This window comes from Stegostoma tigrinum, chromosome 7, assembly GCF_030684315.1.
Source record: "Stegostoma tigrinum isolate sSteTig4 chromosome 7, sSteTig4.hap1, whole genome shotgun sequence".
Classification (NCBI taxonomy): domain Eukaryota; kingdom Metazoa; phylum Chordata; class Chondrichthyes; order Orectolobiformes; family Stegostomatidae; genus Stegostoma; species Stegostoma tigrinum.
In genome coordinates this window covers 54,348,986-54,362,289 of record NC_081360.1, presented here as the reverse complement: position 1 = coordinate 54,362,289, position 13,304 = coordinate 54,348,986, and the positions used below count along the sequence as shown (strand labels likewise).

At 36.6% G+C, this 13,304-nt stretch overlaps 1 long non-coding RNA gene across 1 annotated transcript; it reads right to left on the bottom strand.

Moving 5' to 3' along the window:
• Positions 1–3,024: 3,024 nt before the first annotated feature.
• On the bottom strand, positions 3,025–11,688 carry LOC125454438 (uncharacterized). The gene is made up of 4 exons (XR_007247994.2): positions 11,391–11,688; positions 8,605–8,688; positions 7,953–8,041; positions 3,025–4,188 (listed from the first exon to the last, which is right to left on the bottom strand). It is a non-coding gene; the product is annotated as an uncharacterized LOC125454438 (long non-coding RNA).
• Between the last annotated feature and the right edge of the window lie 1,616 nt (positions 11,689–13,304).

Genomic DNA, 13,304 nt, shown 5'->3' with positions numbered 1-13,304 from the left:
ATTTAGTGAGAAGGTTTGATCATCCTTTAACCACAATTTGCTAAGGCTATAATGTTGATACATCATCCAGAATAAAGTCATGGATGGCAAGAGCCTTGTTCACCAATGAATGGACATTCTAGGGAAGTGAAGTCGAACAGTGAGAGCTGATTGATTGATAGGGTCAGCAGTGGCTGGAGTTTGATGGGAAAAAAATGAGCAGGATTTGCCTCCAACTGCCCTCTTGGGAAAGAGGTTCAATGAAAAAGTAGGATGAGCCAACTGGGCTTGCTGTTTATAAGAAGATAGTAGTGATATAAACAATTCATGGGATTCAAGTGAGGTGCTAAGGAAAATAATCATCTCATCTAATGTTAATTGATTCTATGCCAGTTGGGAAGATTGTAGTCAAGACATATAGACCTTTAACCTTGCAGAGTTTATTGGCCTTCTCAGTCATACCCACTTGTCATCCCTTAGCTGGTGTTAGAGTTGTCCTGTTTCGCTCTATACATATCCTGAACCACCTATTTGTTCACAACCTTAAATAAAGTTACAAACAAAATGATTAAAAACTGAAAGAACTGTGGGTGCTGTAAATCAGGAGCAAAAACTGAAGTCGCTGGAAAAGCTCAGTAGATCTGGCAGCATCCAGGAAGAAAAAAATCAGAGTTGACGTTTCAGGTCTGGTGACCCTTTGTCAGAACTCAGCAGTTCTGACGAAGGGTCACCAGACCCAAAATGTTAACTCTTGGTTTTTCTTCACAGATGCTGCCAGACCAGTTGGGCTTTTCCAGCAATTTCTGTTTTTAATAACAATGTGATGAACCAGACATTAACATCTAGGAGTGAGTCAAGCTTTGAGTGTGGCAGAAGAATAGGAAGGTCAAGGAGTTGAGAAATGAAAGGAGAGGTGTTGATAGACAAGGGGGTTCTTGGAGAAAAGAAATAAAGAAAAAAAGAAGTAAAGATTTTTAAAAAATAGTAATTTGACTACTTCCTGTTTAAGGTGGCTTACAAGTTGTGCTGAAAAATGGTCCAAATTGATAGGCCCGAAACATCAGCTTTTGTGCTCCTGAGATGCTGCTTGGCCTGCTGTGTTCATCCAGCCTCTCATTTTATTATCTTGATTTTGATAAAGGCGTTTTTCAGTGCTTACACAAGATGTTCGACTCAAAAATGATGCCTTATTGAGCTCATATACGTGCAGTAAGATGGGTGTACAACGTTAAACTTCTACCCCAGGAATTTATAAATGAACTTTCTACAGTCACATGAGACAACTGAAATTCTTCATAAATATTGATTGAAGTATTCAGATTTTTAAAAAGGTTTTTCAGAATATATTGGCATATTTGTAGGTTATATGTTCTGCTTACTTATTCACACTTTTTGGTATGTTTAATTATTTCATTTTATTAATTTTGGATCATTTTCCCAAATGACCATTCTTGGCACCTTACAGTATTTGATGTTAATGATAGAAGATACACAACCATTGTGTATCTATACAAACGCACTGTTCTTGGATAACAAGAAAATATGTTGCAGTATGACATCAAGCACAGCTACAATTAGTCTATCATAAATACTGGGGCCTTTGGAGCTAGTACAGACACATCAGCTCCCTCCAAAAACTGCAGTAGAACTTCTTAACTCCATCCACAGACTATGTATGGCATCACTGAAACGGGCAGCTCCAATGTAAGGTAAACATTAGCCCCTTCAGAACCATTGCCTTATTCAACAATTTTCTGGCCAAAATGTTTGTGGCCAGCCCAATTTGATTTATAGTTTTATTCTGACACATTTATCCTGGATCTAACAGACAATATTCTGTAGAAAAACTATCAAACATTTCACAGTAAATCACATTAGGCTTAATGAATTGTGTGTAAGATAGTGTAACATAAGTAGCGATTAGGAATACACGAGCCTGAGCATGAGCTATTGTTAACACATTTAAAATTGATAGTATGTGCCGAGCACATTCTCACCAACAGCCCAAAGCACACAGCCCTAAGTTGTATTTAAACAAGTGTCTCTTTTCGAGCTAACATGTGATGAGACACAATGAAGATTAGTTTCAATTGGAATGTCATCACAACATAAGTGGAAATGTCATAACAGTTACAACATGAGTTGCTGTTTTATCTTGACACATAGCAAGGATGATGCAGTTTGTTTTATTTTTAAGTGACTTAACTTGAACATAATTATTAACACAAACATTGAAAATTATAATGAACACAATGTTTACATTGACTCTTGCTCCAAAGATACATTTATCCGCTTGGCCTGGGCTCAATCTCGACCCATGAATGTCTCTTTACAGCCATGAGACAGCAATAGCAAAGGACTATCAACAACCTGAACATAGTATCTAATGCACACAAATACATGGCACATGATTGACTGCTTAATCAGAAAGGTCTGAATGATGGTTAAATATGGAAAATTTTTTTAAAATTACTCTTGAGTAGTGCATCCTATTTGGCATAAGTTAGAGATGAGGTACATTGTTGAAAATGTTAATGAAACCATACTTTAAAACAATAGATGACTAATTCAGTCTACTTCTGTTGACATTATGCAAAAATATGACGTTGCATGCATTTAATTGTTCTGCTTATGGGTAAGTACATCTCAAATTTGGATTCCACATTTGACAGAAATGTCGTCAATATTGCCCACATGATAGCTTAAACAAATTTCCGTGATTTAAAAAAATGCAGCCTGCAATTGCGCGTACACAGTACAATATTCCAAATATTACCTTATAGTTCCAATTACTTAATAACGCACCTTTCATTATTTTTAATTTTGCTTGACCAATGGCAAAGTTCTAACATAAATAATGATGAAGTTTGTACTTTTAATTTATTAATGTTTTAACTATCCCTAAAAGCTGGTAAACAAATTCAAATATATCTTAGATACTTGCTTTCTTTATTAAATCACTGGTGCACAATTCAATCTATCCATTGAATTAAGGATGTGAATTCAGTTGTTTTAACAATGTCTGTGTTAGTGCTGAGACAATGGGACACTTTGCTTCTGCTAAACAATGTGCATAATATGCTACATCTTTGTCACTTTCTGACCCATATGTTTCCTTTGCTAACTAAAATAGCCATATCATATAAACAATATTTTTCATTCCCAGTTGTTGCTAAACTCACAGTGGGGCAGCCTTCTTCCTTCATCAAAGAAATGGTTGCAGTAAAGATGCCAAAACTGACTAGATTATACTAGGATTGAGAAAAGTAAAAGGATCAACCAAGATTATCCTGATTGTAATCCATTGAGCATCATTCACCCAATCCATGTAGTGAGGGTGGTGAAGTGGGAACAAGAATCTCTACTACCTGAAAAACTGAATCACCCAAGAAACCTGCAGCATCAGCACTCGTTAAATTACCAACGCACGGGTTAAAATTTCTTTCTGGACTCGAAGGCTGAATAAAATGGAATTGTAAGTCATATGTTAAGAGCGCACGTGGAACAAATGAAAATAGTTAAATAGGGAGAATGATGTAATGTCTGAAAGCAAACATTCATCAATGTCGATAACGATCTGCCAAACGTCTATCTAATCACTGATGCCTATGAGAGATGGCTTTGAGCTAATTAAAACAATGTAACCATAGCAATGAAATAATTGGAAAGAATTGAGAAGAACAACATGTATTTTAGTTTTATTCATGTATCTTCATTAATTGCTTACATTACGTAACTTGGTATCTCTGCAATTAATAGGGTCTACTGTCACCTGCACACATTTGCTTTATTGATAATTTGCATTTTGAGATTTCAATAAGGGTCTGATTCTGCATTGATACAACTACTTGTTTGTGCACTGTCTCACTTAAAATAGCAGGACAAATTTACACAATAAAACTGACCAATGGGAATTTGCCAACAAGACAAACCAGAATATGAATGCAGGCAGCTCCATGTTCAGCTGAATTGTACGGCCCTAAACATCACCAAAAATAAAGCTGCCACCCCACTGTAACACAGCCTCCTGACATTGGTGAAACAAAAATAGAAATTGTTGGAGAAATCTAGCAGGTCTGGCAGCATCTGCGGAGAGAAAGTAGATTTTTGGGCCCAGTGTTGTCTCTTCAGAACTCCTCACATTTTTGTCTGTCATGCAAGAAGAATCCACTCAACCAAGGTCTGGTGGTGTCTCTGGAACTGTAGTGTCTGCCCAATATAAAAAGGAAGAAAGAACATCATTGAGAAGTAAGAAGAGAATTGCTTCTGGAACTAAATAGTGGAAATGCGGAGTAGAAAAATTTGGTATCCAATTAACATTAACCCACTGAGCTGGAAATTAAAAAAACAAAGAACAGTGCAGCACAGGGATAACCCCTGGCCCACCAAGACTGCACTGACACATGATGTCTTTCTAAACCAAAAACCTTTTGCCTCTTTGCAGTCCAAATCCCTCTATTCTCTCTCCTTTCACCTACCTGTCAAGATGCCATTTAAACCTGGCTATCACATCTGCTTCTACCATCACATCTGGCAACACATTCCAGGCATTTACCATGCTCTGTTTAGAAAAAAGCTTGCCTCTCACATCTCCTTTAAACTTTACTCCTTTTGCCCTAAACCTATGTCCCCTAATTATTGATGTATCTACCATGGGAAAAACACTCCAACAATCCATTCTATCTATGTATCTCATAATTTTGTAAACTTCAGATTGCCCCTCAGCCTCCAACATTCAGGTGAAGACAAAACAAGTAGTCCAATCTCTCCTCATCGTTAATACCCTCCAAAGTAGGCAATATCTAGTAAAACCTTTTCTGTAGCCTCTCCAAAGCTTCTGCATCCTTCTGGTGGTGTGGCAATCAGAACTGATGTGGCCGAACTGAAGTTCTGTACAGTTGCAACATGACTTGCCAATTTTTATCCTCCATTCTCTGATTGATGAAGGCAAGCAGGCCATTTGCCTTTTTGACCACTTTATCCACTGGTGTTGCCACTATCAGGAATTGTTAACCTGTACACTTAGATCCCGCTGTATGTTAATGCATCTATGCGTTCTGACATTGACTCTATACTTCCCTCCAGTGTTAGACCTTCCAAAATGCTTCTTCTTACATTTATGCAGATTAAATTCCATCTTCCATTTCTCCATCCAAATCTATAACCTACTGTATCCTCTGTCAGCCCTCCTCACAATCTGTAGCTGCTCCAATCTTTGTGTCATCCTCAACCTTAGTAATCAGATCACATACATTCTCTTCCAAATCATTTACATTTACATGTATTACAATAAAGAGCCACTGTAATAGTTGAAGAAATGATGAAAATGCTGAAGAAATGAGTACAACTAAAAAACATTTTGGAGTGAGGTTTTGCTTAATAAACTAAGAAAAATATGAAATATGAAACAGAATGCTACTTTTAGAGATAGAAGGGATTAATCACCTACCTTTGCAAACTGCATGATAAACTTGATAGGAATAGTAATGGAATAAAACTGCATGGAAGATCGCAGTGCTATGGAAGTGTAACAAAAATAGGAAAAATTGTTTGATTCAGAATCAAAAAAACTGATAAGAAGATGAAAGTCAAAGAAAGAGGGTTAAAGCAAAGAATTGAGACCAATGCCATGATTCAAGTCACTCGACTTTTCAATGTAGTCACCCAGCTTTAAGCATAAAATGCACTCCCTGAAAAGTGGATTTATTTTAAATAAAGTAGAATCATAGAATACCTACAGTGTAGAAGCAGTCTACTCAGCCCACTGAGTCCACACTCTAAAGAGCATACTATCCACACCCACCCTATTCTTGTAACCCTGCATTTCCCATGGCTAATCCACGTAACCTAAACATTCCTCGAAACTATGAACAATTTAGCATGGCCAATCCACTTAACCTCCATACATTTGGATTATGGGAGGAAACCCACAGAGGCATGGAGTGAACATGCAAGCTGTACATAGACAATCACCCAAGGCCGGAATCAAACCCAGGGCCCTGGTGCTGTGAGGAGGCAGTGCTAACCACTGTACTACCATGCTGCAGTGCAGATTATTAAAACCAGCTGTACATTCATTAAAGATTTTTGGATTTTTATCTAAAATACAATTCCTAAGTAAGCATTTAATTCTGTGCATTGTTTTGAGCATCGGATTACAGGAACAAAGGAAAAGAAATGGAAAAGATGCTGCTTTCACTGATATATGTGAATGCGGGACTAGACTGCTTTATCACAGGCTCAACATGTCAAGATTAGTTCTACCATCATTTTGCAATCCTATCCCTACCTTGTTTCTTCCTGTACTACAAATTTGTCTGTGCAATGACTCTTAATTGCCCTTTTGCAATTTGCTCAATTTTTTTCTCTTATTTTCCGTTCCCTATTTCATCCTTTCTTTTGCCACATTCATATTTATCATTGGCCTTTTTTTTTCTCTTACAGTTGATCTAAATTTTTTTTATATATCCTGTTTATAATCCATTTCTTGCTTTTCTTGTTCATATATATTTTATCTTATGTTCAAACAGTTTTCATTATAGACTGTTGGTTCAATTTGGCAACTTTTCCTGACTTTTCATTCGGAAAGTTAACTTTATATTTAGATATTATTTTGTTTTTTTCAGTCAAATACATTTGTCAGGAACACTTATTTTTATCCATTATGAGTAAGCTAAACCTAATTACCCTGTTGATACATCAATGTCTGGAAATCCTATACTTATAGCCAGGTTCAATACTATCACATTACTACAAAGCCCAAGAACAGATACAAATTTCGTAATCATGTAGATTCCTGCGTTTGAAGCCCTTACTTATCAATATACTTCAAAGCTCACAAGACTGTTCTGTAACAACACTGCTTGGTTTTAGAACAGCAGAACAGATTATTCAAATTTGGTCAGATAAAAGAACATTTTAGATGTCTAGTGAAGGAATACAGTTCAGAATTTGAATATTTGCCTATGCTTGTATTATGTTCCTGCAGTGTACACATCATTTGTGACAGATACGATAAACCATTTAGGCAAAACAAGCTTAAAGTTACAATGGATGAAATGGAGCATTGAACATGCACCTTACATGTCTAAGTCTATTTGCATGCTGCCAGAATATAGGAACCATGCAATATGTGTATGCGGTATTCAACAAAGCAAACAAATGGATATATAATTAAAAACCGAAAGATCTGCTCTGCTGTAAATCAGGAACAAAAACAAAGTTGCTGGAAAAGCTCAGCAGGTCTGGTAGCATCTGTGAAGGAAAAAATAGAATTAACGTTTCGTCCAGTGGCCCTTCCTCAGATGGATATATAATTAATGCTTTCTCAACCTTTTAAGCCTATACATGATGTCATTCTTATGAGCATATTTTGAGAACTGTTGAAAATATGCAGTCTAGTACAGAGCTTTATTTCTCATTTTCCTTGAATAATATTATTTATCAGTCTTTCATAGTGTGTGTGATAAATGTAGATAATTATAACTGTCTAAGAGTAAACTTGAACCAACAATTGACTCAGTTTCTGATCACATTTCTGAAATGCTAGCTTTGTTGCTCTCCAAAATATTACCTGACCTCATGAATATTTCCACATTTCTGTTCTTATTTCAGATTTCCTGGATTTGTAGCTTTTTGTTATTGAATTAATTCAGTTTGTGATTCATCTATGAAGTTACTGCCAGTAGTTGTATTCTGCAAGTGCCTAAGCTTTGGTGTCCCCATGAGATGTTCTCCACTACATCATGTTTACTCCACCATTGATGCTTGTTCCATGTTTAGCCCCTATGCATTTTTAAAACATCATGTACGTCAGTAGATACATGAGTTGCAATAAGTGATGGTACCTTACGAATGCTGTTTTAATTCAAAGAAAAACTCCAAAATTAGTTAAGATATTGAATGTAGTTACATATCCTAAGTATTATAGCAGAGATAACTCAAATAACATACATAAGGAAATATAACTTTACCTTATTGCTTTGCCTCGAAGTAGGTTCATGAGAGATGGTCAAACCAAAGTCCATAATGGTTCATTTGCAATGTTAATTACAGGTGTTTTCTAAAGCAGAATATTAAATGGACTTGAGTTAGATCATGTGGAGAAACATAAAGTCTTTATTTTGTTTTATAGCATTTCATATGGCTATGAAAAGCTACATATTCTTGCTATGGTCACTTCTGTTCCAGTTCTTATAGTACCTGTTCTTGTATTTGTCTTCCACATGACCTAACCTCTTAATACCTTTACTAATGGATTTCATTGACTGGATTTTAATTGTTACAGTGTTCAACTATACTTATGATCATCTCATTTCGATGTTATAACAATTTTAATCGAATGCACTGCCTTGCTCTATGAGACCACTATTAATGTATGTTCATGCCTGCTGTGAGATACAGAAAAAAAGTGTAAACATTGATAAGTTTGAAATATCCAAGGACCAAAAGAATCATTTACTGTCCTGAACATAACCTCCATTGAATTGATTTTAATGCTAATAGTATTTTACAAATATTCAAACATGTTGTATTTAGCTTCACTATCTGCTTAGCAATAATTAAGACACCATATATTTCTGTACATTGCACTGTCAGATTTCAACATGTGTTGTTTCAGCTCACCTGCTCCTGAAGCCTTCATCCATTCTTTTGTAATAATTTACAGATTAAAGTTCCAATCCTGGATGGACTCCCATTTTCCACTAACTGTAAATTTGAAGTAATCAAAAATTATGGCACATCTCAGCTTGCCAGTCAATGTTAACTTTGAATCAAACAAAGTCTCAATTTTAAAATTCTCATTTTCAAATTTGCTCATTGCCTATCTTTTCCTTATTTCTACACCTCATTGACCCCTCTGCGATATCTGCACTCACTTAGTCCGAATCACTTAAGCATCAACAATTTCAATTACACCACAACTGGTGGCTATGCCTGCAAAACAAAAACAAAGTTGCTGGAAAAGCTCAGCAGGTCTGGCAGCATCTGTGAAGGAGAAAACAGATTTAACGCTTCGAGTCTGGTGACCCTTCCTCAGAAATTTAAGCCCCAAACCCCCAAGCCTTAAGCCCTGGGATTCCTTACATAACACTCCCTGCATCACATTCCTACTGTTGGACAGCTCTTAAAATGCACTTCTTGTAGAACACCATGGATCACCTGTCCCAAAATCCCCTGAAATGACTTGCTACCAGGTTTTGTTTGATTATGCCTATGAAATGCCTTGGGCAGTTTTATACATTAAAAACTCTATTTAAGTACAAGTTGTCACTGTTGTTATTAATCAGATAGGTAGAGGCAGAAAATTGGCCAGAGAGCTGTAAAGGAACTCTTCATAGGAAAATCCATTTTAAAGAGAGTATTATTTGGTGAGGGTCTGTCAAGTAAGATTTATGAAAAAATAGTTGGGACAGTACTCTCCCTTTTCTTATCTCTCAGCAAAATTTAATAAAGTACAGCAAGTCATCAAGTGAGAAACCTTAATTTCCATAATTAAGATTGACAGAAATGCTAGTCCTGAGGGATAAAATTAATGCTTTATCAGGAAAATATTACCATTAGACTTTACAAAAATGGATGATGATTCTTTTGAAGGTATCAAGGACTTCAGAGGATAAAATGATCCAGTGTATGTCAACAAAGACAGGTATGATGGCCACCCTGAGTTTAATCCAAAAGTGATGCAGGTAGTTGAATGTTAGATTAATGGGACTTTGTGCTGCATTAAGTTCAGAAACCTGATGAGAAGGCTGTTCAATCTCATCAAATTGCTGGCTAAGCATTTAGGTGAGAGTGTGACAGAGGCATGGTAAGCTATTGCGGTGCAAGTATGTGATCTCTATACATAAAATCAAGAGCTTGAAACTCAGGGTTGAGTAGAGTTTACAGCACACGACATTGATTCTCAGCAAGTATGTGGTAGAATATTATTCAACATGGATAATGGAACCCATTCAAAAGTAGACCATCTTATCAATGAGCATTCCCTGGTCTGCATGTTATTGAAAACAAGCTGCTAGTACATTTTCAACACTGAGAAAAACGATATGTGATTTGTGCTATTTTATTCTAAAATTATGTATTTTAAAGATTTGTGAAGCAAATCCGCCACAGCATAATAAATTGGAAATAATATCGAATCTTCACAGTCCCACATATAATTTAATCATTCATCAATGTAAGTAATTATATTTTGCTGTCAATATGGTTAATGTTTGCTAGGAAGAATGCTGGCGCACATTAAACATGCACTAATTCATTCCGCACTAAAACTAATAAAACCAATCATTGTAAATATCTGCCTAATGAGGAAGAAACTCACAGTCCATATGGTAACCATAGAACACATGCTCCTAGCAGTGTTTATTTTCTGTAACTTTGGTCGCAAATTTGTTTAATTTGTGTGTGGCTGCTTAAAATGGTTTTCAAGCTAAATCTCTAAAAGGTTTGCTTTTGGGCAAATTATAATGATCATTTGACAGGAGAGACTTTGTTAATTATGTACAACTGGAAGGAAATGTGTATTTCATACAAAATTTTATTGTTTTCACTTACTGAATTGCATTACTCATTAACCCAATGAAAATCTTACATTAAAAAATTTGATTTCGTTTTTTGAATTAATGAAAACAGTGTTTTTTTTCCTACTTTTAAATTTTTTTTAGTTTCTATTTAGTTTGAATACTAAACTTAATAACACCATTATATCAAGTTACATTGCTGCAATGAAATGTTAAACACGAGGGTGTATGTTAATCAGTATCACTGCAAATGCTATAGAAAATAGAATCTTTAATTCAATTAACATTCTGCAGAATATGTTTCCTCCAATTCAACAAAGTTAAGATCAAAGCCATCATCTTCAGCCTTTAATGTAACATTATATCCCTCCAATCCTCTTCTTGGTCATTTATTCATGCTGAATCAGGCTGTCCTCATCCTTGGCATCATATTAGACTTTCAGTCAACCCCTTTCACTTTGTAAAATGTTGCACTTCTACAACTACATCAGCCCATTTGCTGGTTAAACCCACTTTCATTATTTTGGCACCTTCTGACTGAGCAATTCCTCTCCAGTTTGGCTTTCCATCTCCAGCCTTTATAAACTTCAGCTTATCCAAAAATCTGCTTCCCTGCACTGTGCTGCTCATCCATTCTCCAACTTTGCAGACCTGCCTTGGCTCTTAGGCCACCAGCAAATTCAATATAACATTATCATTTATGAAAATTTGGTTCATATTCTCTTGTAACTGTAACTTCTTCCACCCAACAACCATGCTACCCTTTGAAATCTCTGATGCGTTGATTCTAGTGCAAGCTTCCTTCACTTATCTCTACCATTGATAAAAATATCTTTAGTTTGCTAGACCCAACACTCTGGAATTCCCACCCAAACCCCTCCTGCTTACCAGCTTACTCTTCTCAAAATGTATCTCTTTGATGGAACTGTTCGCAATCTGTTCTGAGTCCTTTTTCTTTCTTTCAGCATCCATTAAGACACTTCAGGAAGTATTTTCAATGTTATATGTGCTATTTAATTAAGGTAATAGTTCTCCGTATTTTAGATCTCTGCACTGTAATAAAACTGGATTGCAAAGATAGATGAACAATTCTTCATTTGTAGTCTCAGAAATTTAGCAGAAATATTCCTCGTAAACAATGAAAAGTTTGACTTTTAAAATACCTACACAGTACTGTACTGGAATAACATGCATTGCTGTTATGAATATAAGTTTTCAATTATCACAGACCATATGTATCAAATTTAACATACAATGAAGAGACATATTATTACAACTCAATTGGGAAGACTGCATCTACAATCAAGCACTACTGTTCCATAAATCCATAACAAATATGTAACTCTCCAGTGAAACAACCAAGATAATCAATTTACCAGGTAGATTGCTATTAAGGAAAAAGGTAAAAGTAATTCACATCCAATTTTGTCATTAACTGGAAAATAACTATTCATTGTAATCAGCTATTTTTTAAATTAGCAAAAAAATGCAATTATAACCATGTAAGCTTGAACTAAACCACTTAAAAAATGTCAAGCATTGATTCATTCTCAAACCTCAAGCAAATATTCATTTATGCATGAGATAGACAGAAAAAGATAAAATGGCATAAAAACAATGGCTTGACAAATATAAGCAGGAGAAAATTCTGGAGTTCAAGAGTCTGGACCATACGGGAGGAGAGTTATTTCTCATAGCTCTTTTGATGTATGCAATGATAACACACTGTTGTCTGCAGGGCAATGGTCAATCTTCAATTCAATAACTGACCAGGTAGACCTAAGACTTTTCTTGCATTAGAATTATTTTTTTTAAAGTCCCTAAATTTTTGGCAGTGTTTCCTGACACCAGTAATTGCAGGCAACACGCTTGCATGCAATTCCGTTAAAGTGAATGCACACAATTTCAGGCATAATATGCCATCACATAAAATTTACATGTACCATCATATGTAAAGGATACACTTTCTGGTATGCGTACAGTGTGTGTGCCTCTCAAACAGTATTCAAGGGTGGCATATGAAGATGCAGGGTGTGAGGAGGAGGGGAAAGGAAATCAAGGAGGAGGGATGAGGAAGTTGGGTCCTGGAGGGCCCTCTGCTCCCTTGCCTTTCTCCCTTCCTCTGTCTCTCTTTCTCTCCTCGTTTCTCTTCATTCTCTGCCACTCCTTATCCTCCCCACGCTCTTCCATCCCCTCCAGTTCTCTTCCACCTCACGAAGTTTGACTTAACCAAGCTGTTCCAATACAGCTACAACACTGACACCTACCCGACAATGTGAAAAATTGCCCAGCTATGCCCCGCAGACAAAAAGCAGGACAAATCCAAACTGTAGTTACTGCTCCATCAATCTACTCTTGATCATCAGTAAAGTGAGGGAAGGTGTCATTGACAGCGCGATCAAGCTGCACCTACTCAGCAATAACCAGCTCAGTGATGCCCGGCTGGGTTCAGCCAGGGCCATTCAGGTCCTGACCTCATCATATCCTTGGCTCAAATCTGGACAAAAGAGCTGATTTCTGGACGTAATGAGAGAGTGACAGCCCGTGACATCAAGGCTGCATTTGATTGAGTGTGATGCCAAGGAGCTCCAGCAAAACTGGAGTCAATGGGAATCGGGGGAAAGCACTCTGCTTGTTGGAGCCATTCTGGTACATACGAAGGTAGTTGTGGTTTTTGGAGGTCAGTCATTTCAGCTCTAGGCCATCGCTGTCGGAGTTCCTCAGGGTAGGGGTTAGTCCCAACCATCTTCTGCTTCAGTACAAAAGTGGGAAATCTTGTTACATCTGTACAGGGCACTGGTG